The sequence below is a fragment of the Cucumis melo genome, chromosome 6, assembly GCF_025177605.1.
Source record: "Cucumis melo cultivar AY chromosome 6, USDA_Cmelo_AY_1.0, whole genome shotgun sequence".
Taxonomy (NCBI): Eukaryota; Viridiplantae; Streptophyta; class Magnoliopsida; order Cucurbitales; family Cucurbitaceae; genus Cucumis; species Cucumis melo.
The window spans coordinates 26,854,844-26,869,608 of record NC_066862.1 but is presented as its reverse complement, the minus strand read 5'-3'; the positions used below and the strand labels follow the sequence as shown (position 1 = coordinate 26,869,608).

General features: G+C 34.2%; 1 long non-coding RNA gene across 1 annotated transcript; it reads right to left on the bottom strand.

The window, feature by feature from the left end:
- Nucleotides 1–319: 319 nt before the first annotated feature.
- LOC127149806 (uncharacterized) lies at nt 320–2,411 on the bottom strand. The gene is made up of 2 exons (XR_007821515.1): nt 1,287–2,411; nt 320–709 (listed from the first exon to the last, which is right to left on the bottom strand). It is a non-coding gene; the product is annotated as an uncharacterized LOC127149806 (long non-coding RNA).
- Between the last annotated feature and the right edge of the window lie 12,354 nt (nt 2,412–14,765).

Genomic DNA, 14,765 nt, shown 5'->3' with positions numbered 1-14,765 from the left:
TATTTAAAAAATGGCTAAGTTCGCGAGCACGGATCATAAATATTTTAGTAATTTATTATATTTACGAAAATATCTTTTTTTTCTTTTAGGATTTCTTATACATGCATGAATTGTTGGCTATCAAATTAGGTAAAAATCACATGATCGATCTTAACTGAGGACAGAAAAAAACATTACCACATCCTTTAAAAAAGTGTTATTTTCATTGGGTGAAATCTACTGCCAATTATTTTGAACTTTCCTATAATCGATGTAAAAAAATGACGTAAATTGTAAGTTGCAACTTCTCCTTCTTTTGGTTCTCCTTCCCCATCGTAACCCTAGCCCCCAAAATTTCCGTCGCAAACCCTAGCCTTCGAGTTCTCCATTTTCTTCGCAATGGTTCAGCAGACAAATGCATCCAAATTGAGATGGGGGGAGCTTGAAGATGACGATGGGGATCTAGATTTTCTTCTTCCGCCAAAGCAAATTATCGGGCCAGACGAAAATGGGTTGAAGAAAATTGTTGAGTATCAGTTTAACGAAGATGGTAACAAGGTCAAAATCACAACGACAACTCGTACACGCAAGCTCGCCCATGCTCGCCTTAGTAAACATGCAATAGAGCGCCGATCTTGGGCCAAGTTTGGCGATGCTGTCCATGAAGATGTCGGCAGTCGCCTCACTATGGTCTCCACTGAGGAGATTCTTCTCGAGCGCCCTCGTGCTCCTGGTTTGTTTTCAATAAATCTTGATTTTGGTAGTTTTTTCTACGTATCAACTATTATGTTATAATTTGGTTATAGAGCATGGCATGTTTCTTTGTGGAGTCGAGGGTCAAGACCTGGAGGACGTAAGGTTGTTCTTGTGGTTAAGGTGGTGATTGAGCTATGTAAAACTGTGGTCCTTGCTTACTGGAGATGTGTAAACCCCTTTAGTTTGTATTCCAAACGAGGGGAGAGAATCACTTTTGTGTGAGAAGAGTGATAGACTTGCAGGTGTTCTTTCGGGAATTACAGGGCTGTCTTGTGAATTGGGTACTTCAAATTATGATTTTCTTTTCTTTTCTTTTCTTCTTGTTTTTTTTTTTTTTTTTTTTTTTTTGTATCCCATGTCTGTAGGATGTATTTAGCCGGAGAAATTTCTCTGGGCCTTTCTTTTGATTTCTTAGTTTGTTTCTTAGTTTGGAAGTTTGCTTGGGTGCTGCTCATAAATATTGTTTGTACACTTGTGATGATCTATTCTGCTCACCTTAATCGATCTTCTTGCCTTGTTACAATAAATTTTCTTAGAATGAAAATGATTACAGGTAGCAAACCAGAGGAGCCAAAGGTTGCTGGTGACCCGCTAGCTCAACTTGGAAAAGGTGGTGCTGTTCTTATGGTTTGTCGAACTTGTGGTAAAAAGGGTGACCACTGGACCTCAAGGTGCCCTTACAAGGACCTGGCACCACAAGCTGATGGATTGGATAAGCCTGTTGCACCAGAGACTACAGCTGCTGCTCCTGGTGCAACAAAGGGAGCATATGTTCCTCCAGGTATGAGAGCAGGGGCGGAGAGGACTGGAACTGACATGAGGCGTAGGAATGATGAAAACTCTGTTCGTGTTACCAACCTTTCAGAGGACACTAGAGAACCTGACTTGCTTGAGCTCTTCCGACCTTTTGGTGCTGTTAGCCGAGTTTATGTTGCTGTTGATCAAAAGACTGGCATGAGCAGAGGATTTGGTTTTGTAAACTTTGTGAATCGTGAGGATGCACAAAGATCAATTAACAAGCTTAATGGATATGGTTACGATAATCTCATCCTTAGAGTTGAGTGGGCCACTCCAAGGGCGACTTAGAGGTAGGACCTCTCTTTCAAACCCTCTTGTGATTTTCTTACTCCTGCCTGTTGGAGTTTTCTCACTCACTTTTTGTTAATGCCTTTTTGAGATTCTTTGAGTCAAGGAAACGATTTAATGAAGTCTATTTCTACTTGATAATTTTATATGTAGCAGAATTAATTTAAATGTCTTTGAGTTAACATATCTGATGATCAGTTGAAGACGGGACATTTGGTGATGTTTCACATTTCTTAGGGAGAGAATAGTGCATAAATGACAATAGGAAAATGTAAAGAAAAATTCTTATTCTTGAAGCTTTTTATACATTATTGGACAATATGGTTTTGACATACATATTTTACAATCTTGAGAAGAAGCCATAAGCTATTCGTTCATGAATTGATTGATTCTGATGAATCTTGGTAGTACATTTAGGCTGAGAGATTCTTTTATTGGTTGGGACAAGTTATTTGTTTCAAATAATATTTCTGATTGGGTGAAAAGAAGGATTCACAGGAAACTATCTATATCTATAAGCTTTGTTGATGAGTGAGTTTCTTTTATTGTTATTATTATTATTATTAATAAAAGAAATGCGATTGAAAAAATATGATGTTACCTAAATAGTTACGACAAAAAGTCTTTGAAATCAAATCATAACGGTAAACTTGAATAATTCTGCTTTTGGTTTAAGCCTTTAAGGGTAGGTGTGGGGTAAATGAAGATTTTAAGTCGAGCATTCGACTCTCTAGAAAATGATCAACCTCTGACCTGATCTTTTATTGTGTACTTAAGAATCAAGGACACAATTGTACAACCTAGAGAATAGTTTCTGTTTGAGTAAGGTTAGGTTATATTTTTCACTGTGTACTTGTTATCATTTTAGGAATGAGAACCTTTTTTTTTATTTATTTATGAACAAGTGATTCCCAAAGTGTTGTGGTTATATATGGGGTGGGGATTGGGGATGTGGTTATATAATTCCCGTCTTCATCCCCATTGAGCCAATAGGGTGGGGATTGGTGTTTCTTGCATTATTCTGTTGGAACTCCAGCAAATTGGTAATACTTTCTTTATTGAATTTCTTTCTATCAATCTTAAGAATTGTAAGAATTACAACCCTAGAATACAAGAACAAATCAGTTCTTCTCTCAACCAGAAGAATTCTGAATGTGCTAACAAACCCACAAAACAGAACATGTTTTTCCCCCCAAAAGACAACTGTCTTTTAAACAAAAATTCCCACTCAAGGACAGCTGTCACTCCACTAACTTTCCCGCCACTAACCTATTTAAATCTCACGTGCTAAAATTCTATTTCTTCCTTCTACTGTACACATGTTTAATAAGAGGTCTAACAATACCCCCCCTTTTAAATTCACCTTGTCCTCAAGGTGAAAAGCTGGATACTTAATCTGCATTTCATCATAAGATTCCCAAGAAGCTTCATGCTTAGGAAGTCCTTTCCAACACACTAAGACTTCCCATTGCCCAGCCACCGTCTCACGATAATCAACAGCTACTTCCGGATCAGACTTCCACACATAATTCTCATCAACAAATTGAATAGTTGGTTCAGATCCCTCATGATGTCCCACCATTTTCCTCAACTGTGAAACATGAAATACGGGATGAATCTTAGAACTTTCTGGCAGCTGTAATCGATAAGCCACTGGCCCAATCCTTTCAACAATTTTATATGGACCAAAGAAACGTGGGGCAAGTTTTTCATTTCTTCTACTGCGCACTGACAGTTGGCGATAAGGACGAATACGTAAAAACACATATTCTCCCACAGAATATTCCACAGCTCTTCTTTTCTGATCTGCATACAGTTTCATTTGTTCTTGTGCCAATCGTAAATGCTCCCGTAAGGAAACCAAAACAAGATCTCTTTCTTGCAACATCTCTTCAACAGTGGAATTCTTAGACAGTGTACTACCATAGGACAAAAGCGTAGGAGGCTGCCTACCATAAACTACCTGAAATGGAGTCATTCCAATAGAACGCTGAAAGGTAGTGTTATACCAATATTCCGTCCACGGCAGCCATTTAGACCAATCTTTAGGTTTTTCATTACAGAAGCACCTCAAATAAGTTTCCACTCCTCTGTTGACAACCTCAGTTTGGCCATCCGATTGAGGATGATAAGCGGTGCTCTTGTTCAATTTTGTGCCTGATAAACGAAATATTTCAGACCAAAATTGGCTCAGAAAAATCTTGTCTCTATCCGAAACAATGGATAATGGAAATCCATGCAACCTCACTATCTCCTTCACAAATAACTCAGCCACTGATTTAGCAGTATACGGATGTTTCAGGGGTAGAAAATGTCCATATTTACTCAATCTATCTACCACAACCAGAATTACTTCAAATCCACTTGATTTTGGTAGGCCTTCTACAAAATCCATTGAAATATCACTCCAAACAGCTTGAGGAATTTCCAATGGAACTAATAAACCAGCTGGTGACAGAGCCAAAGACTTACTCCTTTGACATGTTAAACACTCTTCACAGTGTTTTTTAATATCAGCCTTCATTCCCTCCCAAAATAATTCAGCTGCTGCTCTTTTATAAGTTCTTAAGAAACCAGAGTGACCCCCAACTACAGAATTATGAAAAGTATCAAGAATTACTGGTATTAATGAAGATTGTTTTAGAATTACCAGACGGTTCTTATACATCAGCAAGCCTCTCTGCATGGAGTAGTTATTCTCAGTCAGTTCCTCCCCTTGCTCTAGCTGTTTTATAATCTTCTCATATTTTGGATCTTGATACACCTCCTTTTTTATCACCTCTAAGTCAACAGTTATTGGAATAGACAATCCAAACAGTTGCACCCCATCTGGTTTCCTGGATAAAGCATCTGCTGCACCATTGTCAACTCCGGGTTTGTAAACTACTTCAAATGAATAGCCTAATAGTTTAGCTATCCATTTTTGGTACTGTGGCTGAATGATCCTCTGATCAAGTAAAAATTTAAGTGCTTTCTGATCTGTTTTCACCTTAAATTTCCCTATCAACAAATAGGGTCGCCACCTCTGAACCGCCAAAACAACAGCCATGAGTTCCCTTTCATACACTGGGCGAGCACGGTCCCTTAATGCTAATGTGTGACTGTAAAATGCTATTGGTCTTCCATCTTGGACCAGAACAGCTCCAACCCCATACCCCGAAGCATCAGCTTCTATTTCGAATTGCTTAGAAAAGTCAGGTAAAGCTAATACCGGCAGTGTTATCATTGCTGATTTTAGTCGTTCGAAAGCTAACGTGGCTTCCTCATTCCAATGAAATCCTCCCTTCTTTAACTGTTGAGTTAATGGGGCAGCAATAGTCCCATAATTTCGTACAAAGCGTCGGTAATATCCTGTTAGACCCAAAAAACCTTGGATCTCCTTAACATTTGTAGGTTGTGGCCACTTAGAAATAGACCTAATCTTCTCTGGATCCACAGCTACTCCTTCCCCTGAAATCACATGGCCCAAATATTCAATTTTTTTCTGTGCAAAGTGACACTTCTTCTGGTTAGCATATAACTCATTCTGCCTTAGAAGTGACAGCACCTTTTTCATGTGAAATTCATGTTCTTCCTCACTTCTACTATAGACTAATATGTCATCAAAGAATACCAACACAAACTTCCTGAGAAATGGCTTGAATATATTATTCATTAATGCTTGAAAAGTGGCTGGAGCATTGGTCAGCCCGAAGGGCATTACTAAAAATTCATAATGACCTTCATGTGTTCGAAAAGCCGTTTTCTCAACATCCTCATCGACCATCCTGATTTGATGGTAACCGGACTTCAAATCAATCTTAGAAAACAAGGTTGCCCCACAAAGTTCATCAAATAACTCTTCCACCACCGGAATGGGAAACTTATCTGGAATGGTGGCAAAATCGCCAGCTCTATAATCCACACAAAATCGCCAGCTCCCATCTTTTTTTTTTTAACCAGTAATACAGGACTTGAATATGGACTAGTACTCGGCCTTATTACCCCTGAATTCAACATTTCTTTGACTAGTTTCTCCATCTCCTCTTTTTGGTGAAAACCATATCGATACGGTCGCACATTAATTGGGTTAGTTCCCTCCTTCAAATGGATATGATGTTCTATTCCTCTTCGAGGTGGTAATTTCTCTGGCCATTCAAAAACATCTGGAAATTGTTTGATGACTGAACTGATGGGTCCATCGCTCAAAGCATTGCTCACAGCTTCTGTACTGAACAAACTGTATTCATTTCCCTCTAAGGACTTGACTTGCAACGATCTACATTCTATCAAGTATCCAGTATCTTTATCTTCCCAGTTTTTTATCAATTTTTTTAGACTAATCCTTGCCTTCGTTAAACTAGGATCTCCTTTGATCTTGACTTCTTTCCCATCAGCTATGAAAGTCATTGATAGATTTTTCCAATCTACTGTGGTTACTCCCAAGGAATATAACCATTGCATTCCCAAAATAACATCAACTCCACCAAGCTCCAATGGAAGGAAATCCTCTACTATTTTCCAACCACTCATCTGCACTTCCAATTTTTCACAAACTCCCTTACCCTGTACAGCAGCCCCAGATCCTAAGATCACACCGTAATGAGATGTTTCTTTAATGGACAAGGATAGTTTCTTCACTAATTTTTCTGACACAAAATTATGTGTCGCACCATAGTCAATCAAGATTACCACTTCTTCACCAAATAATTTGCCTCTCACTTTCATAGTACCCGGATCGTTTAAGCCTACTACAGAGTTGATTGATAACTCAACCACAGTAGTAACATCTTCTTTGAGCTCTATGCAACTCAATTCTCTTCTTTCATTTTCTTCTTCAACAATTTCATATTCATCTCTTTCAGCCGTCACAACAAACATCCTCAGCTCCCGTTGTTCTCTTAGTTTACATTTATGATCAGCAGAGTATTTTTCGTTACAACGAAAACATAATCCTCTCTCTTTTCTGGCCTGAAATTCAGCATCAGGTAGTCTTTTATATGTCCCTTCCCTTCGGTTTTCATTCGGAACAGAACTTCTCAAGGTAATAGTTCGTATAGGGAAGACAGTGTTATTCTTATTGTCCCCTGCTATAGCTCCAATAGATGTCTTTCCCACAACATTATCATTCACTGTTAACTTTCCCCCTGAATATCCACTCATTTTAGCTTCAACCCTTGCTATCTCTCTGTTTTCAACCATCTGGGCTGCTTCCATCATTTCTGCCAAACTTTTCGGTCGACAGAAGAAAACTTCAGACCTCACCCACGGTAATAACCCATTCATAAATGTGTCTAAAATTACTCGTTCTGGTAAATCATTCACCGGGGCTACCATTTTGTCAAACAAGTTGATATACTCCTCCACAGTACCTTCTTGTTTAATTCTCAAAAACTGCCCAGAAAGTGTTCCATCCTTGTTAGATCGAAAACGAATTAGCAACCTCTCCTTCATATTCGACCAACTAGTGAACTTATCTCTCTCTTCTTGTGAACGAAACCAGTTTAATGCCGGTCCATCAAAACTAATTGTAGATACTAACATTTTCTCAGAATCAGTTAGCTTATGAATTTGAAAATACCTCTCTGCTCGAAAAAGCCAAGAGTCCGGATCTTCTCCCGTAAAAACCGGCATCTCAATCTTCTTAAATTTGTTTCGATCAGCAGCGCCGTCGTCACCGTCGATCCTTCGGTCATTTCTGTCTGCTCCGAAATTTCGGCCCGATTCAATCGCTTTACTGGAAGATGCATCGTCTTCCTTTCCTTTCATCTTTTCGAACTCCTTCGCGGCTGATTCTGTCTCCAGTCGGCTCATCGTCGATCTCTCTTTCGTATTTGATTCAACAATCGTGAACAATAATTGTTGTTGTTTTTCCGACTGAAGTCTCATTAATTCCAGACTTTTCGCAATTTCGCTTAAACTCATTTCGATCGCCGGCACCTTGCTCAGTTCTTTCTTCATTCCGGCAATTTCTTGATCAATGCATTCCAATCGCTCCTCAATCCGCGTCTGTACCATGTTTCTTCTGTTTTTCGGAATCCTTGGCTCTGATACCAAAATGTTGGAACTCCAGCAAATTGGTAATACTTTCTTTATTGAATTTCTTTCTATCAATCTTAAGAATTGTAAGAATTACAACCCTAGAATACAAGAACAAATCAGTTCTTCTCTCAACCAGAAGAATTCTGAATGTGCTAACAAACCCACAAAACAGAACATGTTTTTCCCCCCAAAAGACAACTGTCTTTTAAACAAAAATTCCCACTCAAGGACAGCTGTCACTCCACTAACTTTCCCGCCACTAACCTATTTAAATCTCACGTGCTAAAATTCTATTTCTTCCTTCTACCGTACACATGTTTAATAAGAGGTCTAACATATTCTTTCTATATGTTAATTTCTACATCTCATATACATATAAAACATGCCAGGTCAATTAGTATATTTATTTCTAAAAACAAAGGCAATATATATACTCACCTATAATTTTCTGATAAAACTTTTAGTAACAAAAGCTTCTCAATGAGCTTGTTCGGTACAAAAATACAATGTTGTGAAAATTTCGAGCATTCAAATGCTTCTTGGTATTTCACAATATATTCATTTCTCAAACAATTCTTTAAGTGTCTAACAAAATTCCAATTTAATTAGAATTTCATTTGTTTTGTTCATTTTTAACTAGTAAAGTTTCATATATAATAACACACATCAAATCCCATCTCATCGGAGATGTAGTTTGAACATATATTCCCGTGGTCCACTTGAGTAGATTATTGAGTTGGCTGTGTAATTTGAACATATATGCCTTTGGTCCGCAAGAGTAGATTATTGGCTAGGCTGCGTCTCTTGAATCCTCCAATTCCATGTTGTTATGTTTCACTTGATTCAATAATTTGCTAATGACATCAGTAGTGATGACCACATCTCATTCTGGTAGTGATAATCATCTCTCTTCTAGTAGCGATGCTGATGCAGGGATGAATGATGTTTTAAAGATGCCATCTATTGTATTGATTAATACTTGGATGGATTCAACATGTGTTATAAAACACACGTATTAAGCTTATAGCACTGTTCTTATTTTCGAAGTAAAATGTGTTGTCGAGGTTGGCAAAAAGGTGGGAGGGTTTGGGCTACATTCCCTTTCTCCCTCCCTGCAGGGATAATCAATCACCCAACTTCACTCCTATTTTGTGCAATGGAAGTCAGGGAACGGAAATTCTCCATTGGAAAATTGGGGAATGGATCCCTAAACCCTAAAATCATAAATATAACAAAGAACTAAAATATTTACGGTCTGGGTAATAAAATCAAAAAATCCATCGTTTTTTTTAAATATTTCAGATTTGTTTTTCCTTTCTCTCTTATTCATTATGCCATTTTTTTTTTCCATCATCTTTCTCTTTTTTTCTATAATTTTTCTTTTATTTTTTTTGAAACTGTGATTTGGTTAGAGATTGTATATCAAGTATAAAAGATCTTGGTATGTGATCTAAACAAAAATTGTTGTTGATACATGTTTAGAGTTTGTTACTCAAATTCAAATATAAATAATCGTGTATCTTGAAAAAAAAAATTACAAAAGGAATAAGAGGTGAAAGTAGTTGGAAAATTTAAAAAAATTGGTCGGCTTCATGGATTTTTTGATTTTGTTATACTAAATATTTAGATGTTTTTGTTATATTTATGAAATTTTTCTAAAAAAAATCAATTTTAGGAAAAAATATATTTTTAAAAGAATGTTATACTTACGGCAACTCCAGCATTAGCAAAAAAGATTGATAGAGAAGAGTGTGGTGTGATGGTTTCCGGTGTTCCAATAGGAAGAGAGACGTTGGTCAATGGAGAGGAAGACGTTAGAGGTTTAGTCGTGGGTTTTGAGGCGAACAGAAGATGACGGTTTTGCGCTTTTTACGGCAACTCCAGCATTCGTTTCAATAACTTCGCAACGTGTTTAACGACTGGTTTAAACATGGTTTTGGAGCCGTCAGAGGTTGGTTTAGTCATCAGAGGAAGACGTTGGAGTTTCGACGTCAGCGACAATGGGCTTTTTTTAGCAGCGTTTAATGGCGTCCGACGTTGGTCATAGGTTTGCGGCGGGTTCTAACATTTCAACATCTATTAGAGTCGAGTTTTGTCGACTTTCACGGGTTTAGTCGCAAGCAAGACGAAAATCCCAAAGTCTCTGGTTAGAGGAGCCCACAAGAAAAAAATCCAAGAATAAAGACTTTAAAAGGATTGAAGGAGACGAGCTAGAAGCTCCAATAGTTTCTAAAACTGATGGAAGTTTGATTTTGATGTGTTGATCGTGTGTTGGAAGTTTGATTTTAATTATAGGATATTTGTAGTTTCTTGAATAATTGTATTTAGGATTTAATTTTTTCAGTTAGGTAGGGACATTTAAGACATTATTTTAGCAATTAGTTTTCCATATTTTCTAATTTTTCTATTTTATCAATTTAAATAAAAAATTGCTATTTATCCAAAATAAACATTATATTTTGTTTTTGATCTTCTTGTCAGCCCTCCCTTAAATATTATGGGGCTGTTTGGACCCCAGTTTATCACTGTTGGGTTAGGGTTACAGAATCCTAACCCTTGTTTGGGGCCCAATCTATAGAAACCCTAAATCCCCTAAATCCCTTTCACACTTTTCCTCACACTTACCCTCACACTCCCATAACACTTCCCTTCATTCTTCCTCAATCGTCTTCTTCCTCTTTTCCTTTCCACTCTTTGTTTTCCTTTTCCGGTTTTCCTCTTTCCCCTCCCTCTTTGCGTTTTCCTCTTTCACTCCCTCTTTCCATTTTCATCTTTCCTCTTTCTTTCTCCATTTTCCTCTTTCCCCTTCCTCTCTCCGTTCCCATCTCCGTCATGATTCGTTTTCTCTCCTTCCTCCTCCTTTTGTTAGTTTATGTTCAAGTTTCATAGCTATTATCCGGAATTTGTACTATGTTTTGTACCAAATAAATGACGGTGATGCCTATGTGGGATTTGGACTTGGGGTTAAATGATACTTTTTTGGGAATTTTGTTTGTTAATTATAAGTCATTTTTTGAAAAGCAAATGTGTGTTTGGAGCTCTCTTTTTGGGATGGGATTTTGTTGAGATTATTGGGTTTAGAAGATTCATATATAATGTGTTTGAGTTTTGTGGTTGGTGAGAAATAGGTATCAAAGGAATGTGATTCCTCATTGGTTGTTCATACCCACATTTTGATTTATGCTTTTGCATTCTTTTTTTTCTTCATATTTTTAAGAATTTATTGTTTTTAGTAATGTGTTATTGTTATTATTTTTTCTTTTGTTCTTGGGTATACTCACATTATAAATATCCTTACTTTCGATGGACATTTTAATCTTTTATAAAATCAATCCAAACATGCATTCATACAAAGGCTTTAGAATTATAAATGAGGAAAGATATGAGAGTAACTTAAAATAAAGAATTATCATACTGATCATTATTCTAATATAAATTTTAGGGATATGCAACTTTTTATTTTAGAAATCAACATTTCATATTCTATTAATAAAATTTTACGATTTAGGGATTAGTAGTGGTTTTTACATTTTAAAAATGAGTTCAAATTTTTTTTTGAATTTGTAAAGAAATTATTGGAAAATTGGTGAAATGTAACTATTAATTTAATAAAATTAAATTAGATGGACGTCGTCGTTAGAGAAAGTAAGGTAAACTGTTACACAAAATTTTATATGTTTTCTGAATAAAAAAAATATACAATAATTTTTTGTACATGTACAAAATGAATTGGAAAAAAAAATTTAATGTGAATTTAAAACAAAAAGTAATAAGTAAAAAAAAAATTCTTAACCTTATCCATATAACCTTCTCCCAAACTCATCTTATCATAAAATTCCCATAAACTTGCCCACATAACCTTTCCTCAAACACATCTTATTCATAACACTATCATAACTCTTCCTACATAACCCTTTCCCCAAATATCTCTTATCATAAAACTACATTTCTCAACTCTTCTCCCAAACACACCCTATATGTTGTGCATAGATAAAACTTCAAATTTGGGGATGTACAAAGCAAAAGGAAAAAAAATTTAACTCTATAATATTGCTTAAAAACGAATATCTAGAAGTGATAGTTGCCGTGATAGGTCACTCATAACTAGGCACACAAAAATATTGTCAAATTAGATAGATGATTAGAAAAATGATGTTAGATTATAAGTAGTTCAAGAAAAAATACTAATCAAACATGTTTTTCGAGGAGGAGCTTGTAATACTAAAATAATTTATTATATTATATGAATTGAATTAACATGTTTTTTGTTTATCGTGTTTTGGAGTTTAATTTTTATGGATGAGTTTTTTTTTTTTTTTTTTTTTTTTTTATAACTTGCATTAAACTTTGATGAGACTCTTCAAACCAGTTATATATTACTAGAGATATATATACACTTTTTCTTAATATAAAAATGGTTTAAAATAAAAACACATTTTGTTTACATTTTCTAAAATGTTTTGATAAACGAATTTGTTTGGTTGTATACTAATTAAAAGTGTCCGTAGTGATGTGGATTAATCTAAAAGAATAGCATTACAACAGTGTATGAAGTAGGTGTTGAAGTAATGGCTAAAGTTGGTCGCATAGGATGTCACTGAAATTTGGTGTGAGAGGTGATCACAAGTGGGCTCTTTGTTTTTCAACAACATTTGATTCTCAATTATTTTATTTAAGTTCACAATTAATTACTTGATAATCATGTCTTGAATGGCACAAACACATTTACTATGCCTCCTTTAGCAGTAAAAAAAAAAAAAACAACAACAGGTGCATAACTTTTTGTCCTCATTATTTACATCAGTTAAATATTTTTGTAGAAAAATAAAATTATATTCGAAGATGCTTAAAATTAAAAAGAAAAAGAAAACAATTCCTATGGAAAATCATGTTCCTCAACGACCTAAACTCTTCACCGACACTTCAAATACCTTCTTCTTCTTCTTCTTCTTCTTATTATTATTATTCTTTTTTACCTTTTTGTATTTAACAGAATGGTAAAAAATATTATTTTGATATTTATAATGTTATATTGAAGAGAAAAGGGGAATTATTTATTTATTTAAGTTAGATGAAAAAAATTGATTGGCGTACCAAGTTGGAGTTGGTGTTGGGAGGATTATTAGTCTTCCTATCTACTATTGTCTTTTACTACATTCTTCTTTATACATTTAAACCCTCTCTCTCTCTCTCTCTCTCTCTCTCTCTCTCTCTCGGAGGTGAATTGGACTTTTTTCTCTCTCCGAACAAATTATTGTCCTATAATTATCACTTTAATAATTACTAAATAATTTTAAATTTTTTGTTTTCAAATTAATACCCAATTATTAACGATCGAGTCGGAAAAAACTTTCGGTTCTTAATCTAATTTACGACAAAATTATTTTTTCTTTAGTTTTTATCCAGCTTTTAAGTTTCAAATATATTATATTTTTATTTTTAGCCTCTAATTTCGCAACTTACATTTTTCTCTTTAATTTTGAATTTTTCTTTAATTTTATTTAAAGCATTTAAATGCATACTTTAATAATTCTCACCACTAATTAAATTAGTAAAATATTTCCGCGTTACCTTTTCTAAATTAGTTCACTTTAAGCTAAAATATCAAATCAATAGTAAAATCTCAAGGATAAAAATATTCAATATTAAAGTTGTAGAAGCAAATGAAAACTAAATTAAAAATTCAACAGTAAAAATGTAAATAAAAAAAGAACTTAGAAAGAAAATGAGAATAAAATTCAAAATCATAGTAAAGGAAATATAAAAATTAAAATGAAATCATACTTAAAATATATCTTAAAGAATAACAAATGGATTTTTTTAAAAAAATATTCTTAGTAAACTTACCAAATTTAAGCAGGAGCGAGTAGTAAAGTTGGAGATTAAATCTTGTAACAAAAATTTAATGAGAAAATCAGATTCCCTTCCTACTTCGTTTGAGATGAGGAGTTATTGTTTTATGATTTGTATATATAACCAGCAAGAATATGTCATAACTAAAATAATAATGAGGAAAAGTTTCTATTTGTTATTATATTACAAATTTTTCATAATGTTTTTGTTTATAACAACTATATATATATATATATATATATATATATATATATATATATATATATATCCTTGTAAGTGGTTGAAAAGTATGGATCTTGCACATGGCTACCCAAAATTTTCATAATCCCTTCCTACTTTTCTGTTTTTTACTTCATGTAACATATAAATAAATGAATACATTATATCAGTTAAACTATATAAGTTGAACGGTAAAACAATATTTTTTTTTTCTAGGATTTTTAATTTTATGAACAAAAAAAAAGGGGGGGGGGGGTAATAAATTAATTGCTTAAAAGTAGTTATCCATTTTAACAAAAATCAAATTCGAATTATGAAAGTGTTGTACAACTATATAACAATAAATATCAACACAAACTTCTAACTCAAGTTATAAAATATATCCACACCATTTAAAACTTCATCCAACTCACTCAAACCCATCTCTCCCCATACATCCTAAATAATTCTTTTCTATATATATATATATATATATATATAAACCAATTATTCACACCTCTAATTTCTTGTAATCCTAAATTTAATAATTGTATTTATTTAAAATTTGAATTTTTTTTAATGGTAAATACACTCCCTTTTATATGTTTTATTTTAATAGACATCATTAGATTTATAATCAAATCTATCAAATCTTTAAACTTTTATGAGTGGTTTAACTTAAACTCCAAATTAAGTTTTTTCAATGTTTGAAAATTTTGCATAAATTTGATTGTAAAGATAATTTAAAAGGGTCTAAGATTGATTTACCTATAATAATTTAGAAGTTTAAATTGAAATAGTTATATCTTTTGTATTATATTTTTTTTAACTAAGTCTAAAAAAGAGCGTTAATTAGTATACTTATGAAAGTT